The sequence below is a fragment of the Bos javanicus genome, chromosome 5, assembly GCF_032452875.1.
Source record: "Bos javanicus breed banteng chromosome 5, ARS-OSU_banteng_1.0, whole genome shotgun sequence".
NCBI classification, from domain to species: Eukaryota; Metazoa; Chordata; class Mammalia; order Artiodactyla; family Bovidae; genus Bos; species Bos javanicus.
The window spans coordinates 23,357,709-23,384,416 of NC_083872.1; the positions used below are offsets into that span (position 1 = coordinate 23,357,709).

The 26,708-nt window shown below is 41.1% G+C and overlaps 1 long non-coding RNA gene across 1 annotated transcript in view; it reads right to left on the reverse strand.

Moving 5' to 3' along the window:
- Positions 1 to 11,926: 11,926 nt before the first annotated feature.
- The window catches only part of LOC133247229 (uncharacterized), a 306,141-nt gene continuing 291,359 nt past the window's right edge, over positions 11,927 to 26,708 (reverse strand). The window contains exon 4 of the long non-coding RNA XR_009736330.1: positions 11,927 to 16,042. This is a non-coding gene — a long non-coding RNA (uncharacterized LOC133247229). The remainder of the gene's footprint in view (positions 16,043 to 26,708) is intronic.

Here is a 26,708-nt window from a genome sequence, read left to right on the forward strand (position 1 = left end):
TAAGACTCACAGCTCCTGCACACATCTCACCACTTCTGTATTCCCAGCCTTCCCTACAGTTTTGTGTCTTACTTGACAAAACAATTATTGTACTAGCTGGAGTCCTTACCAGACCAGTTTCACAAACCATATTTTCCTTTCTTTACAGAGTGTGTGTGGTGGATTCATTCCTTCAACAGTGCTGGGTAAGGCCCAGCTGAATGTCCCGCTTTCCATTTATCCCAAATTTCTGATGATTTTCTAAGAACCATCACTTTCACAGAGCTCATCTCTTTTCCTTTATTTGCACCACTGGCACCAACTGATATCCTTTTTAAAACTTGGTTTTCCAGAAAGAGACTTGCACAGACTTAGAAAATGAATTTATGGTTGCCAGAGGGGAGGGAAAGTTAGGGACTTTAGGAAGGTCATGTCCACATTGCTATATATAAAATGGATAAACAATAAGGACCTGCGATATAGCACATGGAACTCTGCTCCAAGTTATCTGCCAGCGTGGATGGGAGGAGGGTTTGGGAAGAAAGGATACATGTACGTGTATGGCTGAGTCCCTTCGCTGTTCACCTGAAACTACCACAACTTGTTAATCGACTATACTCCAATACAAAGTAAGGAGTTTGAAAAGAAGAAAAAGAAATTTGTTCTCACAGAGAAATGAAGTGTTCACTGTTTCAGAGGGCTGTTGTCACCAATAATCTCTCTGGACACACATGGGTTCCTGTACACCAGGCACTCCACAGCACAAAAGGCGCACGTGTATGCCTTGTCAGTCATTTGAATCTCAGGGCTTTCCTGGTAGCTCAGCTGGTAAAGAGTCTGCCTGCAATGCAGGAGACCCCAGTTCAATTCCTGGGTAGGGAAGATCCCCTGGAGAAGGGATAGGCTACCCACTCCAGTATTCTTGGGCTTCCCTGGTGGCTCAGATAATAAAAAATCTGCCTGCAATGCGGGAGACCTGGGTTCAATCCCTCACTGGGGAAGATCCCCTGGAGGAGGGCATGGCAACCCACTCCAGTATTCTTGCCTGGAGCATCCTCATGACAGAGGAGCCTGGCGGGCTGCAGTCCACAGGGTCGCAAAGAGTCAAATACGACTGAGCAACTAAGCACAGCACAGCACTAATACTACTACTAATAATAAGAAAAGGTGAAAATATATTGAAAGAATATAGTGTGCTAAGCATTTTTATGTATTACATCATTTAATCTTTACAACCATCTTTTGAGATCAGGAGTAATACCCACACTTAAGAGATCAGGAGACTGAGGTTTAGAGATTTTATCTGCTCAAGGCTGTACTGCTGGTAAGTATAGTGTAATATTCAATTCCCAGTACCCTAACACAGTGCTGTCATCCAAATGTGAACAGGGGTGTGTGAGCCTGAGAACAATGCTAACCTACTAAATACTTTGTCTAAGCTCAGCCCTGGCTCCAAACCCAAGGGGACAAGACAAGACTAGCAGCCACAAAGTCCAATGGTTAGCCAGTCACCTGTACTTTAGGGGAATCCTTCATAGGCCAGCTCCAGATACAGGCAAAGCAAAGACAGCAGTAGGCTTCTGTGCATGGAGCTAATGTGGCAAAGTCAAGAACAAAAGAGAGGAAAAAAAAAAAAAATGGCCTAGCAGGAAGGACTAAGGAACAGAGACAACTCTCAGTTAATTCTTTGGATTGAGAAATAAACGCTTTTCTTCCATCAGACTCACAGAGAACAGACTTGCGGTTTCCATGGATGGGGGGGGTGGGCAGAGAGGGAAGGACCAAAGTTTGGGTTAGTAGATGCAAACAGGTAAGATGGCTAAACAACTGTAGCATAGCAAGCGCTATTCAATATCCTTTGATAAACCATAATGGAAAAGAATATGAAAAAGAATGTGTATATATATACACACACATATGTATAACTGAATCACTTTACTGTACAGCAGAAATTAACACAACACTGTAAACCAACTATACCTCAATAAAATAACGTTTTTAAAATGCCTGTCTTTTGAGTAAAACTTGTAATTCTGTGAGTCTGGGGTCCCTGACCATGACAGGGACTGATGGCTGTGAAAGGCACCAATCAAAGACACAGCAGACTTGTGTTTACTCTGGGAAGGACTGCTGACCCTGCACAGGCCTTTGAAGCCGCCCTTGCTCACACAGATCATAATGCACTATGAAGTAACGTCTTCAAAGAAAAGGGGGGAAATTGAAGCATACACTTCTAAGCCAGTTATTTCACTAAGGCACTTCAAAGAAACATTTCCTTTGATCATTCTGACTTCTCATTAATAATAAATGTGAAGATATTACTCACAGAAATTGCTCAGAGACTTTGGGCTGATGGAGACTTCAATTTGACCAGTCATCAGCACAATGAGGAGGCTACAGTGGGGAATCGACCGCGGGCTCCTAAAGCTTCCACCCGGAAGTGACGTATCAGCCCCTACTCGCATTTCATTGGCCAGAGAAAGTCACATGGCCAATCTAACTTCCAGGGATCTACAGGCTGGCCAAATGCCAGTAAGGGAAGATGGGGTATTGACAACACCTGATAAAAAGCGCTGATGACTAACACAAGGGCCAAGGGAAAAGTGGGAATTTTTAGGAGTCATGAAGGAGTATGTTCAAGAGGATAAGGCACTTAGGAACTTCGCTATATTTCCACAGTAATTTCTCAGATAGAATATCCCAATAAAGACTTTCAACATGAACATCACAATTGTTTGAACAAATAGGTGTCCTGATCTGACAACATCATCAAGGAAAATTATAGATAAGTCCCCTATGTATGAACCTTCAAGTTTCGAAAGTTTAAAGATGTAAATGTGTGTGCCAGCCCCTGTACATCAGCTGTTGTACTGTACTTTTCAAGATTAAAAGTTTTTTTTATTTTTTGTGTTTGCTTTTTATGTTCATATTATTTGTGTGAAAAGTATTATAAGCCTATTATAATTCAGTATTATATAGTTGATTGTGTTAGTTGGGTACCTAGGCTAACTTTGTTGGATTTATGAACAAACTGAAATTATGAAGAAAATGGACTTACAAATGCACTCTTAGAACCCAACTCATTCATATGTAGGGGATTTATTGTAATACCAAAAAATTGTGGAATTTATATAACTAGGACAAGAGCAATTTTCTCAGTATAGGAGGAGGAAAAAACTATTCATCTACTCTCTGTCTGGATTATTGGTGAGAATGCTAGAAAAACTCACTGTAGGACTCTGAAAAAGTAAACCACCAAAACTCAGATGGCACCATCAACCTTTTCTCCCTTGAGCTTGCCTATTGTCTTGCTATTTATCCAAGCAATTTCCAAAGCATTTTACTGTATAATCTGATCTAGATCTTTAAATAACTTGACAATGACAATTAATGTTTATTCACTTATTACTTCATTCAACAAACATTTATTGTGAAGGTGTATGACATGCACTATACCTCCCTAGACACAAGGGATACAAAGACACGGTTCTTACACTTAGGATAGTCATTATATAAAATAATAGAGAAAGACCGAGGGATAGAACATTGTAGAATATTGTGAATCCAGTTACGGATTTATGTACAGCGTATGACTGGAGAACTGTTGGACTAATATTTATTAAGACTGTCATCTGCCTTGGAAGGGAGCAGTGAGCCTGTGTGAGTCACCCAATACACAGGGCCATGTCTTAGAGTTGTGCAAGGTGTATATTGCACAGCTCAGTGTTCACCATCCCCTTGTAGGCTTCTTACATTTGTGTGGATGCCAGTTAGATGTCTTGAACAGAGATGCCTGTTTCCTCCAAAATCATCACGGGGACTAATGGCAGGACTGCCAACTTCTAACCAACATTTAGTACTCTGAAATATTTTCATTATATTCTATTGTATTTCATCCTAATTTTTATTAACATTGATGTAATGGTGATTGCAGCCATGAAATTAAAAGACACTTACTCCTTGGAAGGAAAGTTATGACCAACCTAGATAGCATATTCAAAAGCAGAGACATTACTTTGCCAACAAAGGTCCATCTAGTCAAGGCTATGGTTTTTCCAGTGGTCATGTATGGATGTGAGAGTTGGACTGTGAAGAAAGCTGAGTGCCGAAGAATTGATACTTTTGAACTGTGGTGTTGGAGAAGACTCTTGAGAGTCCCTTGGACTGCAAGGAGGTCCAACCAGTCCATCCTGAAGGAGATCAGCCCTGGGATTTCTTTGGAAGGACTGATGCTAAAGCTGAAACTCCAGTACTTTGGCCACCTCATGCGAAGAGTTGACTCACTGGAAAAGACTCTGATGCTGGGAGGGATTGGGGGCAGGAGGAGAAGGGGACAACAGAGGATGAGATGGCTGGATGGCATCACCGACTCGATGGACATGAGTTTGAGTGAACTCCAGGAGTTGGTGATGGACAGGGAGGCCTGGTGTGCTGTGATTCATGGGGTTGCAAAGAGTCGGACACAACTGAGCAACTGAACTGAACTGAACTGAATGGTAATATCTAATTAAACCATTTTTTGTCAATAATCATTGATTATACAGCTAGTCTAAGACTGTTATAACCACATTGGAAGCCCGAGATAAATATAAGCTTTAAAAACTTTTAAACTCACTGGACAAGAAAGATAAAAATACATAAGTCAATCAGATATTAATCATCTCTAACTTGTGTAAGAGTGAGTCTAAAAGTAATCTGAATTGTGAAAACCGTGAGATTAACCTTAGATGGAATACTGTTTTGAGATTGAAGGATGTAGAATATTTGGATATACTAGAGGAAGGAGACTAATGAAGACATATGATTTTGTCAGTCTTTGCTAATTCTTTTCAGGGAAATACACCTTAAAACTCATATCTTGTTAACAGACATTAGCAGCTGCCTCCATGGGGTCGCTAAGAGTCTGAGCGACTTCACTTTCACTTTTCACTTTCATGCATTGGAGAAGGAGATGGCAACCCGCTCCGGTATTCTTGCCTGGAGAATCCCAGGGACAGAGGAGCCTAGTGGGCTGCCGTCTATGGGGTCGCACAGAGTCGGACACGACTGAAGTGACTTAGCAGCAGCAGCAGCTGTGTTATAGCAAGAAGAGAGGCACAGCCAAGAAATTGTGGTGGTTTAGTTGCAATAGTTGGACATGACTTAGCAACTAAACCACCGCCTGTGCTACAGCAAATGGAGAGGCACAGCCAAGAAAGGGTAGTGAACTCTGCTTCTTATCCCGCTACTTATCCGTCCAGCACAGCACTCACCCAGGAATCCTCCTGGACAGAACCAGTCCTTCTGCTATTACCTTGCAGTGGTTTAGAAGATAAACCACCACACTGATTCTCAAAGTGTGGTTCCCAACCAACCACATGAGTCATCTGGGAAGTTATTAGAAATGCAAATATCCGTGGGCCCACCTCAGAACTGGTGAAACTCTGAAGACTGAGCCCAGAAATCTATGGCTTAACCAGCCCTCCAGGTGATTCTAATGCACACTAATGTTTGAGAACCACTGGGCTCACAGGACACCCTGAGTTTGAATCTAACTCTATTGGCATTCACGTGTTCCATGGCTTAATCAGGTGGTTAATTTTGCTAAATCTCAAAAGAGTATAATGGTAGTTTCCACCCTCATGAGGTCATTGTGAAGAATACATAGGTTAATGCATGTGAAATCCTTAGTGTAAATCCTTGAGTGAACACTCAATAAAGTGTTACTATCAGCACCTGGTGAGATTCTCTTTTAAATCATGTTCATGCCATAATATAGTGGGAATAATCTTATAGCTGTGCTTCTTTGCTCTTTTTCATCACCTTTACCACCATCACCTTTGATAGCACCACCTTCACCACTCATGGCCCCCCAAAATGTATATGTATTAATTATATATTACATGTATATATTTTATATATATTAATAGCAAAAGGTGTACCAGTTTAACCATTTTAAGTGTACAGTTCAGTGACATTAAATATAGCCACACTTTTGTGTCCCATTACCACCATTCACCTCCAGAATTTATTTCAGTCTCTTCAATTAAAACCCCAAACTTGTAAAGCAATAACTCCATTTCTCTTCCCTCCCCTCAGCTCCTGGCAAGCAGTATTCCACTTTCTGTCTCTATGTATTTGACTACTGTAAGTACTTCACACGAGTGGGGTCATATAGTATTTGCCCTTTTGCAATGAGATTATTTAACTTACTGTCCTCAAGATTCACGCACTTTGTGACATGGGTCAGAGTTTCCTCCCTTTCTAAGGCTGCATAATATTCCATCGTGTGCCTTTACAGCATTTTGTTTATCCGTTCTTCAGTAAATGGATGTTTTAGGTTGTTTCCACATTTCGGCTCTAGTGAACAGTGTTGCTCTGAACATGAGTGTTCAAATGCCCCTTCCAGTTCCTGTGTAGAATCCTTGTGGCTGTATACCAAGAAGTGGAATTGCAGGTGGTCTACTAACCATGGCAGTTTCTCAGCACTAAAGTAGACTTCCTCTCCCCTCTCCTCTGGCAGGCTGCTGTTTCTGTGGCTGCCAGAGAGCAGCCACCATCCCCCTCCTCTGTCTCTAACAATGTTGTAGACAATGTTACAATGTTGTAGGGTCGCCTTACAGTTTTTAAAAATGTGAAACTGCGTAAGAGCAAGGCTTCTACTAAAACATATCTCCTCCTACCCTAGACTCCATTTCATCACAGTGAAGGGCTTTTCTGCCCTACCTACAAATACAAAGGATTCAAACAGAAAACTATTTTCTTCTGTCCCCCCGGTAATAAGAGCAAGAGAATAAAGAGGGATGAAAGGGTGGATCGTCTGCTATGATAACTTATTTTTCCTCCAGTTGTTTCCAACCAAACATGCAGTATCATTAACTTCGACTGTGGTCATCACTTTGGCTTCAGGCTTAATCTATTTTGACTAGGAATATTGTCCTCGGAAACACTACAATTTCCTGAAGAGACTGCAAATCAGCAGTCTTGCCTGGAATCATACATGGCCATTATCTTTCCTCCGTTTAAAAAACGTACAAAGACAGTATGTCATTCTGAGACGGATGGTTTTCTTTATTTAGTGTCTGCCTTCTGGCTGAGCTATAAGGTAAGGCAATTAGATACCCAACATTTATAACAGGCATGTTGAACTTCCTTGATATGTCCTGCAGAGGGTTAGGCAAACACAAAGATAATAGACTTTAACTAGCAGTTAGGTGGTTTAGACTTCAAACCTTTTAGACTGTATAAACTATGGTGGCGAGACAATGGATAATGTGCTCATTTACTGCTCAAAACCATTTTGAGATGAAATATTTAATGTTCGAATCATTCCTACCTGTGAGGTCCACAAGAAATGGGTACTAAACATCTTTTTATGCAAGGCTTTTAGTTTGAGTTTTGTCAAGCTAAACCAGCGTGACCCCTCTAGGAGGCAGTGTTGTGTAGTAGAGACGCGGTCTGAATTCAGCTCAGCTAGGCTTCTAGTAGACTCTACCTTTACCACCTATGTGACCTTGAGAAGATTACTAAAATTCTTCATATCTCGGGAAAAATAGAGCCACAAATAGCACAGAGTGTTTCCTATCATTCAAGGGTAAACTGTTACTTGGAAAACACACTGACAATAAGAGCACCAAAATGTCATTGAAAAAATAGGTGTTTATTAGAGCATCTCCTTGAAAAATGAACTAAAAAATAATACAAATTAAAATTATCTTCAGTTCAGTTCAGTTCAGTTTCTCAGTCGTGTCCGACTCTTTTCGACCCCATGATTTGCAGCACTCCAGGCCTCCCTGTCCATCACCATCTCCTGGAGTTCACTCAAGCTCACGTCCATCGAGTTGGTGATGCCATCCAGCCATCTCATCCTCTGTCGTCCCCTTCTCCTCCTGCCCCCAATCCCTCCCGGCATCAGAGTCTTTTTCAATGAGTCAACTTTTCGCATGAGGTGGCCAAAGTACATTTGGCCAAAGAATCTTTAACCAAATTTAAAGGTTCAACTATATAGTTATTTTCAGAAAATGACAAATTACTTAGGATATTTTTGTTAAAATTTTCCAATAAAACTGCATGAACGCACTTATACATCTTTCACTATATATCTGACCATTAAAGAAACATTAACAGAAACATTAACATTTGCAAAACCATTCTGGGGCTTAATTGGTTTCCAGCAACCTTTCCTGTTCCTTTGGTGTTGAATCCTCCTCTTTGCAGCATAAATCTTGCCAAATCCACATTTGCCAATGGCTTTGCAGGTAACTCTAGTAGTTTTCCTGTATCACTTTCATCAACTTCATGAAATTCCAAATGTTTAGCAGATTGTGATTTTTTTTTCCATTTGCAATTTTTCTGCTTTGTAGTTTCATTGTATAGTCTTGTGTTATCAATATCTGATAAAGACCAATAAAAGTGACTGGCCCACTAGTCAGGACAGATGCTAAAGTAAAACAGATATTTGAATGAAGACCAATTTTAAAAATGGCCAGCTCATGATAACAATTTTTGCTTTCCTGACACCTCTTAACTAGAGAAATTTAGAGGATGAATACTAAGAAAGCAAATTAATTCTCATTAAACTGCTAAATGCATGTCATGTGCTCAACACAGTGCCTAGTGAATAGCATGTACTTTAGTTGTTAACAGATATTTTCATTATTTACTTAAAAGCACCTATATGTTCACAAAAGGATGAAGGCATTTAAACATATATTAATAATATAGGCCAAGAAGAATGTTTTCTTTAAATCAATTCCCCCTCTCCATCTACAAGCATCATGACTAGAACATTTTTAAAGAATCTGCCATTCTTCAACCCAGCTTTGTTCTTTATAGCCCTTTTCCCTTCTTTTGGCTCATATTCTTTCAATAACACTCATCCCCATATAAGGTGTCATATATTTACATATTTGTTTTGTTTGTCTCTCATCACTACAATCTAAACTCCAGAGGCCAATGGCCTGGTTTGTTCATCAGTGTCACCAGTACCAAGAACAGGGCCTGGAACATCGTAGGTGTTGAGTGAGTATTTGTTGAATCAATGCTGAATGGAAGACTCTTCCCACCCTCCTCCATCCACCCCATGATCTTGAGGTAAGGGATCCTAGCCTACTGTGGCCCAAAGAACTTCAGATATGAATCAGAATGGACACTGTTCTGCTGCTGCTGCTAGGTCGCTTCAGTCGTGTCCGACTCTGTGCGACCCCATAGACGTAAGAAAAGACTGTATAGAGAGTCCCAGACGCATGAAAGGCTTCTGGGGATGAAAGGCAGTGGATGGTCACTGTAAACTCAGGCCTTCCCTTTCCTTAGACTCAGATCCACTCTAATTCACTCCACAAGGAACAGAAGACAGTTCTGCAGAGCAAAGAAAGGAAGTTAGAATTCTCCCTCCTACAAAGGAAACGATTTTTTTGAGTCATGAGGAAGGTAAAAGAGCTACCCCATAAGGGTCAGGAAACCTGGGTACTGATGTCACCTCTGACACTAATTGGGTCTGTAACTCAGGAAAGTTAGGACAGACTTTCAGGGCTCTTCAGCTTCATCTCTACAGTGGGTGGGTGTGGCCAGATCAGCATTTCCTAAACTATGTGCCTTAGGACATTTGACCTCATCCACTCCAGTACTCTTGCCTGGAAAATCCCATGGGCGGAGGAGCCTGGTAGGCTGAAGGTCCATGGGGTCGCGAAGAGTCGGACTTGACTGAGCAACTTGACTTTCACTTTCCACTTTCATGCATTGGAGAAGGAAACGGCAACCCACTCCAGTGTTCTTGCCTGGAGAATCCCAGGGACGGGAGCCTGGTGGGCTGCCGTCTATGGGGTCACACAGAGTCGGACACGACTGAAGTGACTTAGCAGCAGCAGCAGCAGCTCTAATAGGGTACCCACTAGCCGTGTGTGGCTGTTGAGCACTGGATAGTAGCTAGGGCCACATTTTAAAATGTAAAGGGACTTCCCTGGTGGTCCAGTGGCTAACACTCCACACTCCCAGTGTGGTGGCCATGGGTTCCATCCCTGGTCAGGGAACTAGATCCCACGTGCCACAACTAAGTGTTCACATGCTGCAACTGAAGATCCTGCCTGCCACAACTAAAAACGATGTCACGTGCCACAGTGAGGATTTAAGATCCCGGCTGTTGCACAGCCAAAGAAAGAAGGAAAGAGGGACTTCCCTGATGGAACAGTGGACACAAATCCGCTTGCCAATGCAGGGGACATGGGTTTGATCCCGGGTCCAAGAAGATTCTGTGTGTCGCCCTTGTGCTACAACTACTGAGCCCACGCTCTAGAGCTCTCAGGCTGCAACTGTTGAGCCCCTGTGCTGCAACTACGGAAGCCTGTGGCTCTAGAGCCTGTGCTCCACAAGAGAAGCCCCTACAGTGAGAACCTGTGCACCGCAACGAAGAGCGACCCCCGCTCACCAGAACTAGAGAAAGCACAAGCACAGCAACAGAGGCTCAGGGCAATCAAAAAAACAAACAAACTTAAAATGGAAAACAGAGCATGAACAAAGGGAACACACAGAAACCGAAAAATAAAAAAAGAAAGAAAATAATAAACTAAAGTGCAAAAACTAAGGCAGTGTACAGAAAAAATGTGAAGTATCTCATTAATACTTTTTATGCTGATTAATGGTGAAATAATAGTTTTATATATTGGGTTAAATAAAATACGCTATTAAAATTAAGGTAGTATGGGAGGCTGTGCTTGTTGTGGGAGCAGGGGGTAGATGGGAACCTTCAGCACTTTCTGCTCAACTCTGCTGTGAATCTAAAACAGCACTAAAAATGATAAATAACTACTTCATATAAAATATTAGGCCAACCTGTTTCTTTTTACTATTAAGAATGTGGCTAGTAAGTAAAGTTGCTCAGTCGTGTGCGCCTCTTTGTGACCCCATGGAATGTAGCCTTCCTGGCTCCTCTGTCCATGGGATTTTCCAGGCAAGACTACTAGAGCGCGTTGCCATTTCCTTCTCCAGAGAATCTTCCCGACCCAGGGATCGAACCCAGGTCTCCTGCCTTGCAGAAAGACTGACTACCATCTGAGCCGCAAGGGAAGCCACACCTTTGGTGTGGTTTAAATGTCGTGGTGGCTACCAGGACATTTATTTTTATTTTTCTTAATTTAATTTAATTTTTTAACTTTACAATATTGTATTGGTTTTGCCATATATCAAAATGAATCTGCCACAGGTATACATGTGTTCCCCATCCTGAACCCTCCTCCCTCCTCCCTCCCCGTACCATCCCTCTGGGTCGTCCCAATGCACCAGCCCCAAGCATCCAGTATCATGCATCGAACCTGGACTGGTGACTCGTTTCATATATGATATTATACATGTTTCAATGCCATTCTCCCAAATCATCCCACCCTCTCCCTCTCCCACAGAGTCCAAAAGACTGTTCTACACATCAGCGTCTCTTTTGCTGTCTCGTATACAGGGTTATTGTTACCATCTTTCTAAATTCCATATATATGTGTTAGTATACTGTATTGGTGTTTTACTTTCTGGCTTACTTCACTCTACCAGGACATTTAAAATTGTGTATGTAACTACAGCTATGGCAACCCACTCCAGTACTCTTGCCCGGAAAATCCCATGGACGGAGGAGCCTGGTAGGCTGCAGTTCATGGGGTCGTGAAGAGTCAGACACGACTGAGCGACTTCACTTTCACTTTCCCTTTCATGCGTTGGAGAAGGAAATGGCAACCCACTCCAGTGTTCTTGCCTGGAGAATCCCAGGGATGGGGGAGCCTGGTGGGCTGCCGTCTATGGGGTCGCACAGATTCGGACACGACTGAAGCGACTTAGCAGCAGCAGCAACAGCACAGCTATGGTTCTCAGAATATTTCTATTTGACAGGGCAGTTCTGTAATCTGAGTGAAGTCTCTGATCACATCACTCTATATCACATCCCCCACTGCCTCGCACCCCCTGCCCCTCATCTCCCCTCCCCCCCACTCCTGCTCCCTCCTACCTCATGATGCTCATTATCAAAGAGAGCACATTGAAACTTCTTGTGGTATTCAGTGTATGGAACCCTGTTTAATTGACATTGACTAAATGTATTGGTCATAAAATCTATATTCCACTGAGCATCTCTATTAGCACCTCTCAGTTCTGAGGAAGATATTTTAGAGAATAGTGGTCCAGCTTTCCTATAAGCTCTTTTTAGATCTAGTAATTTGTGATATTGGGGCTTACGTAGTGGTAAAGAATCCACCTGCCAATGCCGGAGACACAGGTTGGATCCCTGGGTCGAGAAGATCCCCTGGAGAAGGAAATGGGAGCCCACTCCAGTATTCTTGCCTGGGAAGTCCCATGGACAGAGGGGCCTGATGCGGTACAGTCCATGGGGTAGCAAAGAGTCAGACATGATTCAGCGATTTGTGATATTATGGATCTATGTATGTGGAAAGAAGAAATGAGTGAGTTTCTCAGACACTTTCTCAGACGAGGAGGGTTTCAGGGAGAAATCATGTTCTTCAACACTTCCTGGGAGAGATCACCATTGGTTGAACACTGGAAGGGAAGAAAGTTGGGAGAGTAGCAGAGAATTGGGTTAAGCGATGGAGGAGGAGGAAACAAGCCTAGTTTGGAAGATTTCCTCAGAGAAGCCTCATGCTAATGACACTCAGTGAAACCTTGGTTCTGAACGGCTTGGGATGTTGATGACCTCAAGAAATTAGCACCATAGGAAACACCTAAGTCTCAGATAGACCATGCAGTGATGGAAATGTGGCATTCTAAAAAGAAACAACGTGAGTGGCTGGAGGCTGCAAGAAAGTCCATGGTGAAGAGAACACAGGACGTCTCAGTGACTCTAATCCAGACCAGTAAGACAGGGCAGTTCCACACTTTCTGCCCTCACCTCCAGGCCTCCAGGGAGCAGATGGGGAGAAACCCTTGAGGGCTTATCTAGTCAGATAAAGCAGTGAAGCCACAGCCTGCGGCCTCTGACAGATTTCTGTATGGGTGATAAGAAACCTATTTCTGGTGCCTGACATTTCTGCCTGTGCTTCCAGACAGTACCCTAGGCCAGGTGCTATACTGCCTAGGATTTCTGAGGTTCCATTATAAATGGAAGTTCCTCCTGAATGAACCTCACAAATTCTCCTATTGATAACTAACTTCTCCCTTGTCCTCTGTAACTGCCAAATATTGTTGTGTAGAATGTGCTGTTTTCTATAACTTCCAAGCATGTATTCTGAATGAACAGTTTCTAAAGTTCTATTCAGATATAATTTATGTACAAAGTACAATGAACAGAAGAAAGAATCAGACCCCAAAGAAGTTCAGCGACTTGTCTCTGATATCAAAGTCAATGGGCTTCCCAGGTGGCGCTAATGGTAAAGAACCTGCCTGCCAGTTCAGGAGACGTGGGTTCAATTCCTGGGTCGAGAAGATCCCCTGGAGGAGGACGTAGCAACCCACTTCAGTATTCTTGCCCGGAGAATTCCATGGACAGAAGAGCCTGGTGGGCTTCAGTCCATAGGGTTGCAAAGAGCTGGACATGACTGAAGTGACTTAGCATGCATGCACCAAAGTCAATAGCCGAACTGCATCCAGAACTTGTTTCCAAACTCTTCATTTAATACTTTTCTAATATATCATGTGAGTGGAGGAGACAGAGAAGAAAATGAAAGGAGAACAAAGCAAATGGAATAGGAGGTATATAAGAATATTGTTAGAGGATTTTTTAAAAAAGGCTTTTGTTTTGATACATTGCAGCTTATAGCCTGTAGCTTCCTGTCACTAAATATTTACAAGTTCTTTCTTTGTTTGAAATACTTTTTAACACACAGAGGGTTACCCAGATGATTCACAGATCCCAAACCACAGGCTAAGCAGGCAAGGACAACATTTCCTTCCTGAGCATGGTGCTAAGAAAATACTGAATGGACTCACAATGCCAGAATGGATCCTTGGGGTCCACAGCAGAAAGATCCCAGCTGGTCAATTCTGGATGGACCATCTTTTCAATTTGTAAAGATCTTTAGGAAAAGCATTTGGCATCTTTCCCCCTACAATTTAATTCAGGAAGAACTTGCATCTTTTAAAAAAAGTTCTTTAGCTTTAGTTCTTGTTTCTAAACCTGGAAAATGAGGTGTTAGAAAAAAATCAAAACAGCCTGGAGTTAATATGAGAAAGAAAGTAACTGGGCGACAGGATAAGGAATGAGCAACTACTAAAATGCGGAGATGGCTCAGACGCCACAACCCCTAATTCATGTGGCATGTAATCTTCTTAAACAATGATTAGAGATACGAAATGTGCATTTGAAGGGCTTAGAACTGTCATTAATTACTCTGCAATATCCCATCGACCAAATTCCCCCTTCAAGTAAATACATGTGGCCTCCATTGAAATTAGTGGCTGTCACTTTCAGATAACTGAAAGGAGAATTTGGTTCTGTGATCTCACAGGCACTGTGAAGACTTTGATTTACAAACAGTTACTAAAGAAGATTTCTACCAGAAGCAGTCAGCAGTAAGGAAGAAACTAAATACCTTTATTACAACTGAGTGAAGAAACACTTGTTACTGAAGACTTTGTTCAGGGCAAGATGCTGAGTACTGCTGGAGGAATTCCAGAAGGCATAGACACAGCCTTGCCTCCACCTGTTCCCAAATCTTCAAGTGAGAGGCCTGACCAACATCTTTTGTATCTGATTCATTCTCTCAGTTCTCAGCTTAAATATCACTTTCTCCAAATGAGATTAAGTTTTCTTGGTAGTGTACATTATATTTGTAATTACTTGCTTAAGGCAAGTGTTTGTACACAAACGCATATAAATTTCTCCATATCCTCATCAAGACTTTTCTTTTTTTTTTAAATGACGGTCATCCTAATAGGTGTGAAGTGTATCTAATTGTGATTTTGATTTGCATTTCTTTAATGATTATTGACGTTGAGCATCTTTTTATGAGCTTATTGACCATTTGAATATCTTCTTTGGAGAAATGTCTATTTAAGTTCTTTGCCCATTTTTCTAATTGGGTTGACTTTTTTTATTGTTGAGTTGAAGAACTTCTTTACACATTCTTGATGTTAATTTCTTATTGTATATATGATTTGCAAACATTGTTTTACATTCCATAGGTTACCTTTCCACTCTGTTGATAGTGTCCTTTGATACATAAAATTTAAATTTTAATGAAGTCCAATTTATGTATTTTCTTTGGAAAATATCTTTTAACACTGGCTTTGTAAGAGTAAAAATTTTTGGACATCAGGACTCAGATTAGACATGGAGGAATTTTGTCCTGTTATAGTTGAAGCAGACCAAAATGAACAATGTAATAAATAGATGGGAAACAGTGGAACCAGTGGCTGACTTTATTTTTGGGGGCTCCAAAATCCCTGCAGATGGTGATTGTAGCCATAAAATTAAAAGATGCTTATTCCTTGGAAGGAAAGTTATGACCAACCTAGACAGCATATTAAAAAGCAGGATATTACTTTGTCAACAAAGGTCCATCTAGTCAAGGCTATGGTTTTTCCAGTGGTCATGTATGGATGTATGGATGTGAGAGTTGGACTATAAAGAAAGCTGAGTGATGAAGAATTGATGCTTTTGAACTGTGGTGTTGGAGAAGACTCTTGAGAGTTCTTTGGACTGCAAGAAGATCTAACCAGTCCATCCTAAAGGAGATCAGTCCTGGGTGTTCATTGGAAGGACTGATGCTGAAGCTGAAACTTCAATACTTTGGTCACCTGATGTGATGAACTGACTCATTAGAAAAGACCCTGATTCTGGGAGGGATTGAGGGCAGGAGGAGAAGGGGACAACAGAGGATAAGATGACTGGATGGCATCACCGACTCAATGGACATGGGTTTGGGTGGACTCCGAGAGTTGGTGATGGACAGGGAGGCCTAGTGTGCTGCGGTTCATGGGGTCACAAGGAGTTGGACATGACTGAGTGACTGAACTCAACTGAATAACTCACAAAACTGACCTGATTCATGTGCTGTGGATGGTCCTATTATATATCCAGCATTTACATTTTTCCTCTTGGCATCTGAGGGGTACAGATTTCCCGCATCCTCTCTCCTTCTCTGGATGCTATAGTATCCTGTTGAGACATGTGAGCATGGAGTCAAATAAATGATACTTTTTCACTTATAACAGTAATAGTAACCCAATCTAACCATCCCAAGCAAAGAAAAAAAATTTTAAACACAGAGAAATGTGAATTTTGCTTGAAATTCTTTGGCTTATATAAATGAAAAGAGAGGCACATTGGGCCAGCTCCATATTCTCAACCAATGTCACAGCGCTGCTCACCTCTGAGTTGACTCCATTCTCAGGTCATACTTTTCTTATGATAACAAAACAGTGTCTATTGGCTCTTGAGTTACATGCTATCCTCTCAACAGCTCTAGGTATAAGACAGATTCTCTTTTCCTATAGTTCCAAAAAAATTTTCTATATGATTGTTTACATTAAAATTGACTACATCATTTTTCACAGAATTAGAACAAAGAATTCTAAAGTTTGAATGGAAACACAAATGACTCCAAATAGCCAAAGTAATTTTGAGAAAGGAGAACAAAGCTGGAGATAGCATGTTCCTTGATTTCAAACTATCCCACAAAGCCATAGTAATCAAAAGAGTATGGTCCTGACACAAAAGCAGGCACGTATCAATGGAACAGAGTAGAGAGCCCAGAAACAAGCTCACACTTATATGATCAAAGAATCTACAAGAAAGGAGGCAAGAATGTGCAATGAGGAAAAGTCAGCCTCTTCAATAAATGGTGTTGGGAAAACTTGACAGCTACATGCAAAAGAATAAAACTGGACTACTTTCTCACATAATATACAAAAATTAAACTCAAAATAAACTAAAGACTTAAATGTAAAATCTGAAACCACAAAATCCTAGAAGAAGACATAGGTAGTATGCTCTTTGACATTAGTCTTAAATTATAATTATTATTATTGTCTCTTCAGGAAAAAGAAACAAAAGAAAAGATGAGGACTATTTTAGGTCTATAAAATATCAGAAATAGTAATAAAAATACTCCGGATTATATGAACCAATGATTTAGACTCTGGACACAACTGTCACTTTTTTTAAAGCATAATCTTGAAGCTCCTTTACAGACCTTTGAGAGTTGAGACCATGCAAATGTTTCTTTTCCTAAAAATGTTAGGCTCGAATGTTATTCCTCATCCTACCACCTCACTTTCCACCTGTCTTCTGGGCAGCCAGTTTTAAATATGGGTTACTCCTACCTCGGAGTCATTGCATTTGCTATTCCTCTTCCTGGAACACACTTTCTCCAGAAAACTGTGTGGCTCACTCTTCCACTTCCTTCAGGTCTCTGCTAACTTCTCACCTCATTGTAGGATCTTCTCCAAAGACCTTGTCAAAAATAACCTCTTTCCACCCCATCACTCCCTACCTGCCTTTTTAAATGATAAATGGCAACCCACTCCAGTATTCTTGCCTGGAGAATCCCATGGACGGAGGAGCCTGGTGGGCTACAGTCCACGGGGTTGCAAAGAGTCGGACACGACTGAGCGACTTCACTTTAACTTTATCCTTACCTGACATTTTATACATTAAATTGTTTTTCTCTATCCTCCCCTCTAGATGTGAGTACTCAGAAGTCTTAGACATTTCATTGGTCATTGTTATATCTCCAGTTGAAAGAATACCGCCTGGTACATAGTAAGCACTCAAGTGAATAATCAATATAGAGTGAGAAGATCTCAATCTTTTCTCACTGTGATACACATGATAGTGTTTCCTCAAGTAGGGCGCCCCCCCCACCCCGCCCCCCGCCACGGCAGATACACAGATCAGGCGAATCCTAAAATGAGTTTTCTGGCAAATAAAGAAAATGGAGCCATTTTCAAGACTCCAGCCTCCATGACCTTTCCTGAGTTCAAAGGGCATATTCAAACACTTGCTAATCAAGAGAGAAGCAGCCAAGGAACTACCTGAGGCAAGATTAAAGGAATTGGAGAATGTAGACTAGGAGACTTGACCATCTGAGACCCTTCACACCCTCTAGTCCTCTCAGCAACCCCATTCATGGCAAGTATTTTTTTATAAAACTCCCTATCAAATCCTCCTGGGTTGCAACACACAAAGTTTTTTGAGGCAGGAACCCACTGTATCCCCCTTGCCGACTAAGTAATAAAGCTATCTTTTCTCCTTCAGCAAATAAATAAATAAGAGTGCCATTTTGATACAGATGGGAATGGGGTGTAGAATTCAGAAGCATTTTGCAAACATGTGAATAATGAAATCAGCCATTTAAAGATTTCTTATAAAGCCCTCATACAGGAATATGTATCTTATAAGAAAATAGCAAATTAAATTTAAAATTTTTAATTATTTTTTTTCCTAATTTTATTTTTCTTTCATCCCGAACCTCCTTCCCACCTCCCTCCCCATCCCATCCCTCAGGGTCATCCCAGTGCACCAGCCCTGAGCACCGGTCTCATGCATCGAACCTGGACTGGTGATCTGTTTCACATATGATCATATACATGTTTCAATGCTATATTTTGAAAAAAGAACCTTGATTTTTTTTCCTAGACTTCTAGTCTGAGAGGTAATATCATGTCAATTTGTTTTATCTAATAACAACTTTTGAAGTACCAAATTGTTAATATATTTGTGTAGGATATAAGATTAATATAAATAGAAACCTATTATATTTAAATTATTAATGACATCATTCAAGATGCTCCTATTCTTATTTTTTCTGCACTTGATAAAATAGTCCCAGAGGAATGTTAATATATCTTATCATGATTATATATATTTTTCTTTTCCCTTATGTTTCTTATGATTTTTATTTTGTGTGTGTGTGTGTGTGTGTGTGTTTTATTTGCATCTCAACTTAGATATAACTTTCTTCTTAGAAGCTTCCCTGTGACTCCCTCTCTTGGGGCTATATGCCCTTCCCCATGTGCCCCCACGGGATCCTAAATTTACCCTACCAAGGCTCTTGTACTGCAATTGCCCGTTTCCTTATCTCTATCCCTGGCCCCATCCCTCACTCCCACCCTACTTTGTCGTCCCCACCCCTGTCCCAACATTCCAGCATAATACAAGTTTCAGAAGAGACAAGCCCCTGACTACCTCATTGACGATTTTATGTCTGGCACATAATGTGTGAACCAAAATTTGTTAAATTAATGAAAAAGTTATATTTAAAAATAAGCATACAAAAAGTATTGTTGAAAAGGGAAAGTGTCCTATGCACAGATTTTTGATAAATAATAAAAACGATGGTGTGAATTTTCAGGCACAATCTCATTCTGGGTGCCTGCAGTTTGGTGATAATGACTGTTCAGTTCTAGGAAATCATTGTAGTTCTCTTGCCCTCTTCTTTATTACAGACTTGTTCATGGATAGAATTAAAAAGAAAATGGAGCTTGTGTGTTCATGAATACACATGCCAAAATGAAATCTACAATTCAGCTAAGGACATGGAAACATTCTTGAAGCCCTCAACAACATATCTTATATTCAGGGAGAAAGAAGGTTTTTAGAAAACTTGGAAAAGGCATAAGTTACAGCTCATAAGCACTTCAGTAAATGATAATTGTCACTATTATGAATATCAGCAAGGCACTCACTGCAGCATGTGGCTTTGAGAAGGTAGTTTCAGATTAGATACAATTTCCAGTTTTATAGTTCTCTCCCTTATCTCTCCCACTTAAGAAAGCATATCTTGGGGACCTTCAGGATGGTGGAAGAGTAAGATGTGGAGATCACCTTCCTCCCCACAAATACTTCAAAAATACATCTTCATGTGGAACAACTCCTACGGAACACCAGGAAAGCACATCCAAGGCAATAAAGCAAGAAATGGATTATTTCATGATTAACCCTAAGTCTTCCTTAACTTATACATAAAACATAAATCATTCACACACTTGGTATTTTAATTTTAGCAGTAACGATTTATTTGTACTGTGTGGGCATGCCAGGCCACTTTAGTCATGTCCAACTCTTTGTGACCCTATGGACTATATAGCCTGCCAGGTTCCTCTGTCCATGGGATTCTCCAGGCAAGAACACTGGAGTGGGTTGCCATTTCCTTCTCCAGGGGATCTTTCCTACCCAAGGACTGAATCTGCATCTCTTACATCTCCTGCACTGGCAGGCTGGTTCTTTACCACTAACGCTATGTTGTACTGTAACTGAGAGTTAATCCCATCAATTATGACTTGAGAAACTAAGATCCAGAACTGTAGCTCTTCACATTTTTGACTGGGGATAGCTTAGACAGGGCCAAAGTTTCTATAGTCTGTATATTCCACTCAATTCTACTTCCCAGAGGAAAAAAATCAGTTAATACAAAGACTACAAAAACAAAAAATTGAAAATATTAGTTAAATCAAGGATAATAACAATTGAAAAGCATAATCAACTTAAGGCAGAATCTGTGATGCACTGATAACAAAAACCCTTCCCAAATAAATCAGAGAGTCCACCCACCTGCCTGCATCTGTGTGCACACAAGGGGAGTTTGCAATGTTGAGAAGTATTCCACATGACCAGGCTGTCTTAGAGGAATATGCAATCTATTCTAGAATTCTCTAGTGGGATATCTGACAAACTCAATAAAAATATGAACATCTAATTTTAGACACCTTTAAACTCACCATTAGACACCAAATAAACTCACTTATTTGCTATTAGGTAGGCCATAGTATCGGAGAAGGCAATGGCCACCCACTCCAGTACTCTTGCTTGGAAAATCCCATGGATGGAGGAGCCTGGTAGGCTGCAGTCCATGGGGTCACTAAGAGTTGGACACGACTGAGCAACTTCACTTTCACTTTTCACTTTCATGCATTGGAGAAGGAAATGGCAACCCACTCCAGTGTTCTTGCCTGGAGAATACCAGGGATGGCGGAGCCTGGCGGGCTACTGTCTATTGGGTCACACAGAGTCGGACATGACTGAAGCGACTTAGCAGCAGCAGGCCATAGTATGTAATAGTGAAAAGCCAGGAACTCTAGAATAGAAAGGTCTTGCATTGTTTGATTAATTCATTCAATGCCCATCAGATGAATCTTTTCAGACCTTCAGTGGACAACAAAGAACACCCGAGAAACACTGGAGTAAGACAATAATCTAATCAAGTACTCATTTTATCAATAGCTTCCAGTATGTGCCTAATACAATTAACTGCTGTGAGAGGGGTATAAAAATATGAACAGGCTCTTATAATCTTAAGTGCTCAATAAATATTTAGAAAGATAATGTATTATATATTAAAAGTCAAAGCAACATATATGAGTAGTGTTGTTAGACAAAATGCAACTGGTCTTGTGCAGGGTTGAGAATAAATCCAATGCTGTCAACGCTCTGGTCTCAAGATATGTTTTACTGCATCAAAAACCTGACAACCTGTATCAGCAAGTCACCCACGAACACGTGCAAGATAAACTACAATGGAAATAGCATCTTGGAAACCAAGTATGAGTCTGCGATAATAAAATAGGCCCAAAGCCTAGGTTTCCAGTTTATTTGGCAATAAATGTGGATATACATGAGACACAATTCTATAATATGCTCAAGGCTTGGGAATATGTGCATCAGTTAATAAGTTCCTATAAAACACTACACTATGAGATTTGATTCAGTCTTTTAAACCTTCTACACCTGCTGAAAAAATAGCTGCTATAAAAGAAAATCAGACACAGTGAATAATTCACAACATGAATGCTCTTGTGCAGGTGGGAGTTAAGTGGTGTTTGCCTTTGTCTCATTTTATATGGTGAAACCTGCAGTAATAACCTAGACTGCTTTCTAAAATGGAAAACTGAGGATTCTAAACCAGCAACAGGGCCGATGTGAACTTGCTGGCTGCCTGGGAGCATTACCAAAAGATTCAGGGGGCCGCCACAGGTTTTCTCTGAATTCATTGCCTTTTGTTTTCTTTTCTCTGTGCAGGCTATAAACAGATTATAAATTGCGTGACGCCACTGAACCTGAGAAAATACAAGGCTACTTTTAGCATTATCTACCAGAGCATACAAGAGTTTCTTTTTTTTAACCAAAAACTGCTTAATCTGATCTTGATGCCTATGTCTATTAACTATTTTTTCAGAGAACACAGAATTTTGAAGGACCAAAAAGGAACAAAAGTAGGGAACACATGAATGGTTATATGAATTATGTTTTGCATGTGTGTATATAAAGATATTTTGAGATTTGGGGAACCATACAGACCTGGAGAGAAAGAGTGCCCCTTTCAGGACTAGCTAATTTCTACATATAACATCCTACCCATAAACACAACTTTCACATGCAAGCTAACCAATCCTGAGTCCATATCCTCCATCAGCTCCTATATTTAACTCTCACACACCCAGCCAATATTTCCTTTCCCCTAAATCATCCCAGGGCCAACTGCAGGGGCTATAACCACCCTGTAGCCAAATGCCCCCCAGATCAGATCAGATCAGATCAGTCGCTCAGTCGTGTCTGACTCTTTGCAACCCCATGAATTGCAGCACACCAGGCCTCCCTGTCCATCACCAACTCCCGGAGTTCACTCAGACTCATGTCCATCGAGTCAGTGATGCCATCCAGCCATCTCATCCTCTGTCATCCCCTTCTCCTCCTGCCCCCAATCCCTCCCAGCATCAGTCTTTTCCAATGAGTTAATTCTTCGCATGAGGTGGCCAAAGTACTGGAGTTTCAGCTTTAGCATCAGTCCTTCCAAAGAAATCCCAGGGCTGATCTCCTTCAGAATGGACTGGTTGGATCTCCTTGCAGTCCAAGGGACTCTCAAGAGTCTTCTCCAACACCACAGTTCAAAAGCATCAATTCTTCGGCACTCAGCCTTCTTCACAGTCCAACTCTCACATCCATACATGACCACAGGAAAAACCATAGCCTTGACTAGACAGACCTTTGTTGGCAAAGTAATGTCTCTGCTTTTGAATATGCTATCTAGGTTGGTCATAACTTTCCTTCCAAGGAGTAAGCGTCTTTTAATTTCATGGCTGCAGTCACCATCTGTAGTGATTTTGGAGCCCAGAAAAATAAAGTCTGACACTGTTTCCATTGTTTCTCCATCTATTTCCCATGAAGTGATGGGACCGGATGCCAGAATTAGTCAAACTAGCCCATTTTAAGTGTTTACTCTGCCTTGTCATGTCTTTTCTGCTGAAATCCCAATAAAGGCTCTGGACTAGGCTTTTCTCTGGCTCCTTTCTGCCTCCTGACAAACTTCGTGCTCCCTATATGGCCCTGTGTGGCATGGCATGGCCACTCCTTTCAGGAAATGTAAGTAATAAATTCTTCTTCAGTGGTATTGACATCTCCATGTCATCACCCAGTCACTTTGGTGAATTTGTGCTTGTTTTATTTATTTATTGTCAGATTAAATTTTTTATTTATTTATTTTTAATATAAATTTATATATTTTAATTGGAGGCTAATTACTTTACAATATTGTAGTGGTTTTGCCGTACATTGACATGAAACTGCCATGGGTGTACACGCATTCCCCATCCTGAGCCCCCCTCCCACCTCTTCCCTATCCATCCCTCTGGGTCATCCCAGTGCACCAGCCCAAGCACCCTGTCTCAGGCATCGAACCTGGACTGGCGATCTGTTTCACATATGATAATACACATGTTTCAATGCCATTCTCCCAAATCATCCCACCCTTGTGCTTGTTTTAGAGCACAAGTGAGATAATGAAATTTTGTCATTTTAGAAACATGGAAGTTTGACTTTAAGTCTAGCTCAGAGACAATCTACTTTCACAGAATTATCAGGAGTGAGTATAACACACAGCCCACGATGGCAGCCAGGCACTCTCCTCCTCTCTGCCTTACTTCTGACGTGGCACAGGGATGCCTCAGGGAGCACACACTGTTGTTGACTTTCTATCATGACACAAAAGCCCTGAAAACGTGTGTGACCTCCTAAAGAAATCAGGAATGTAGATCTATAGAGGAAGTGAAACAGTGGAGCCCTGCTCTCCTGGTTCCCCTAGTGCAGAGTAACAACATCAATGGTGGTGGTGACTGTGAACACTTATTGTTACTGCCTGCCTGACTCTGTGCCCCAGTGTTTCACACGCATTGTCTCACTGAAACCGCACAACAAGACTCTGAGGAAAGTGCTACTATTACCCTGTTTCAGATGCGAGAATTCACAGGTAAAAGTCACTGGTCCAGGGCCACATTCCTGGTAACTGGTGACCTGCCACTAAACAGATCAAGTCTAAATCCATAGCCCATACTCTAAAACTCCCACCCTATGTTGCATCTGCCAAAGCCAGATGAGGCTCCTTCTTCCCCACAATACAGAATCGATAGCACAATTCCTTTGCTAATGAAATGTCAGTCTGAAAACCTCAATCCCCACTTGGCATGTCCAACTGGCTGGTGGATGGTGCCAGGTTGCCTTCCAAACCAAACATATTTTTGATATTTAGAATCAGGGCCAATGTCAGGCAATGTTGTGAAACAGGCAAACCTCTTGATTTCTGGTGATTGCTCTTCCTGGAATTCAGTGTCCTCTTTGCTGCTGCAGATGACCCCGATGATTCCACTCCCCATACTGTCTCCTGTGGTCTGTGCCTTGGACCCCAAATCACTTCTTTGTCAGAATTCCCTTTCCTTCTGTTTTTCAAATCCATCAAGGGTTCTGGATTCAAGTGGACCAGGCTTCTTATTCTACCTGTACCATTTTAAGCTACATAAACTTGATCTCTGCTTCTCTCATTTGTAAAACTGCCATAGGAGTACAAACTTCTTCAGGCTTTTTTATAAGGATAAAAATGACATATCATGATGTGTGCTGTGTCAAGACCAATTCTTAACATGTAGTTGGTGCTCCATAATAGTTTAGTCATAAGGAATAATTCCCCAATTTTTAGACATGCTATTTGAATATAACCCTAAATAAAGAACACTAAATTCTAGAGCCACAAAAGGGTTAACTCTTTACATTATGGACACATTTCACAAATATGGCTTGATGAAGCAATCATGAAAGTAAGTACTTGCCTAGCACAACTGCTAGGAATTCAGAAGAAATCCAAGAAGTTTTGATAAAACTAGACAGTAAAATAAATTAAAATTAAGCAATGGCTCTAATAAGAGAACGCAGTCTGCTTTACAATGTTGCCACATATTCGCAGTTCTCATGTCAGGAAACTCTAGAAAGAATGTTTTGAAATAAGTTCTGCAGAAATGATACAGGGAAAAAGCAGGAAGCCAAGCATCACAAGACTGAAGTCCTCATCTCCGCTCTGCCACTTGTTGGCCATGTAACCTTGGAAACGTCACTTGACCTTTATGGATGTCAGTTTCTTCCTCTGTAAAATGAGTGTTGGATCAGACAGTTCCTGAGGTTTCTGGATGTTGTACTATTCTATGAGTCAATGAGACTGACTCCACCGTTTTCCCTCCCCTCGTTCTCCGGAGATACTGTTGCCACAATAATTGCTGCTGCCCCTAAGTAACATCACGTACAGGAATTCCAGGCACTGTGACCATGAATTCTAATTCCTCTTTGGTCACACCATCGTTGAATGACCTTGGGAAGGGCACCTAACTTCAGCTAACTGCCCCAGATGCCCCATGAGACAAAAACCTCCAGGGATTCATAGGACAAATTTTCAACTCCTTACATTTCACAAGCTGCCCTCCAAATGCCAATATAGTGCTTAACTTGGGACCACTCACGACCAATCATGAAACTAGGCTTGTTTCCTGAATGATTCTCAGTCATAGTGTGCTCCTACCATCCATAATGGAAGCCTATCTCTCCTATTCAAATCCTGACGATCTTTCAACGGAGGCCAAATTTGAGTGAAAATTTTAAATGCTGAAAAATCCGTCAAATTTGTGACAAACTCTAGTCTGGGAAGGAGAGCAGATATAGTCATACATTAAATAATAGAACCACAATGATTCCAATAGGTTGAAACAAAGAATGGAAACCAAGGAGAATTAATGCAAACTTTCAGTAACTATTTTTGAGTATGTATGTCTTGTAATAGGATTAGCACTATAATCCCTGCCCTAAATTTAACAGATAAGAAGTCCAGCATTTCTGTTGATGATGATGGTGATAACGATAGCTGCCTTTTATTGTGCAAATATTACCTATTAGGCATTATGCTCAGAGCATCTGCCAAGTCCATCAGAATGCTTTCAGCTGTAAGAGTACCTAACCAAAACGTGCTTAAGCAGTAAGGGTTTCCTATCTCATAGCCATTGGTGAGGAGTGGCTGGTTCCAGGGTTGGTTGACCAAGCAGAAAACCAACATCCTGGAGGATCCATCCTCCAACACTGACATTCTAGGCATGCAGGCAACATCTCCTCTTGTGGTTGCACGACTGAAATGATACCAGATGCCACATACAAATCTCAAAATCTAGAAAAGTACACCTGCTACTTGTCTCTTTTTATTGGTTGGGAAACTCTACCCCAGAAGGTCTGTACAGAATTCCCCATATCTCATTGTCCAGGATCAAATCACTTATAGAAACTTAAACCAATCAGTGACAAGAGGAATGAGACTGCCAATATCATCTTAGGTCAATCAAAATGGTTCAGTTTCCTTGAACACATGGAACACACCCTACTCAAACAAAACTGGATCTACAGGTGAAGAAGAGGAGGATATCTGGAAAATGGCAATCAGGTAGATAAGCAGCAGTGTCTACTACACATACGTTATTGTTTTAATAAATCATCCTCTAAGGAGTCATTACCTCATTTTATAGAT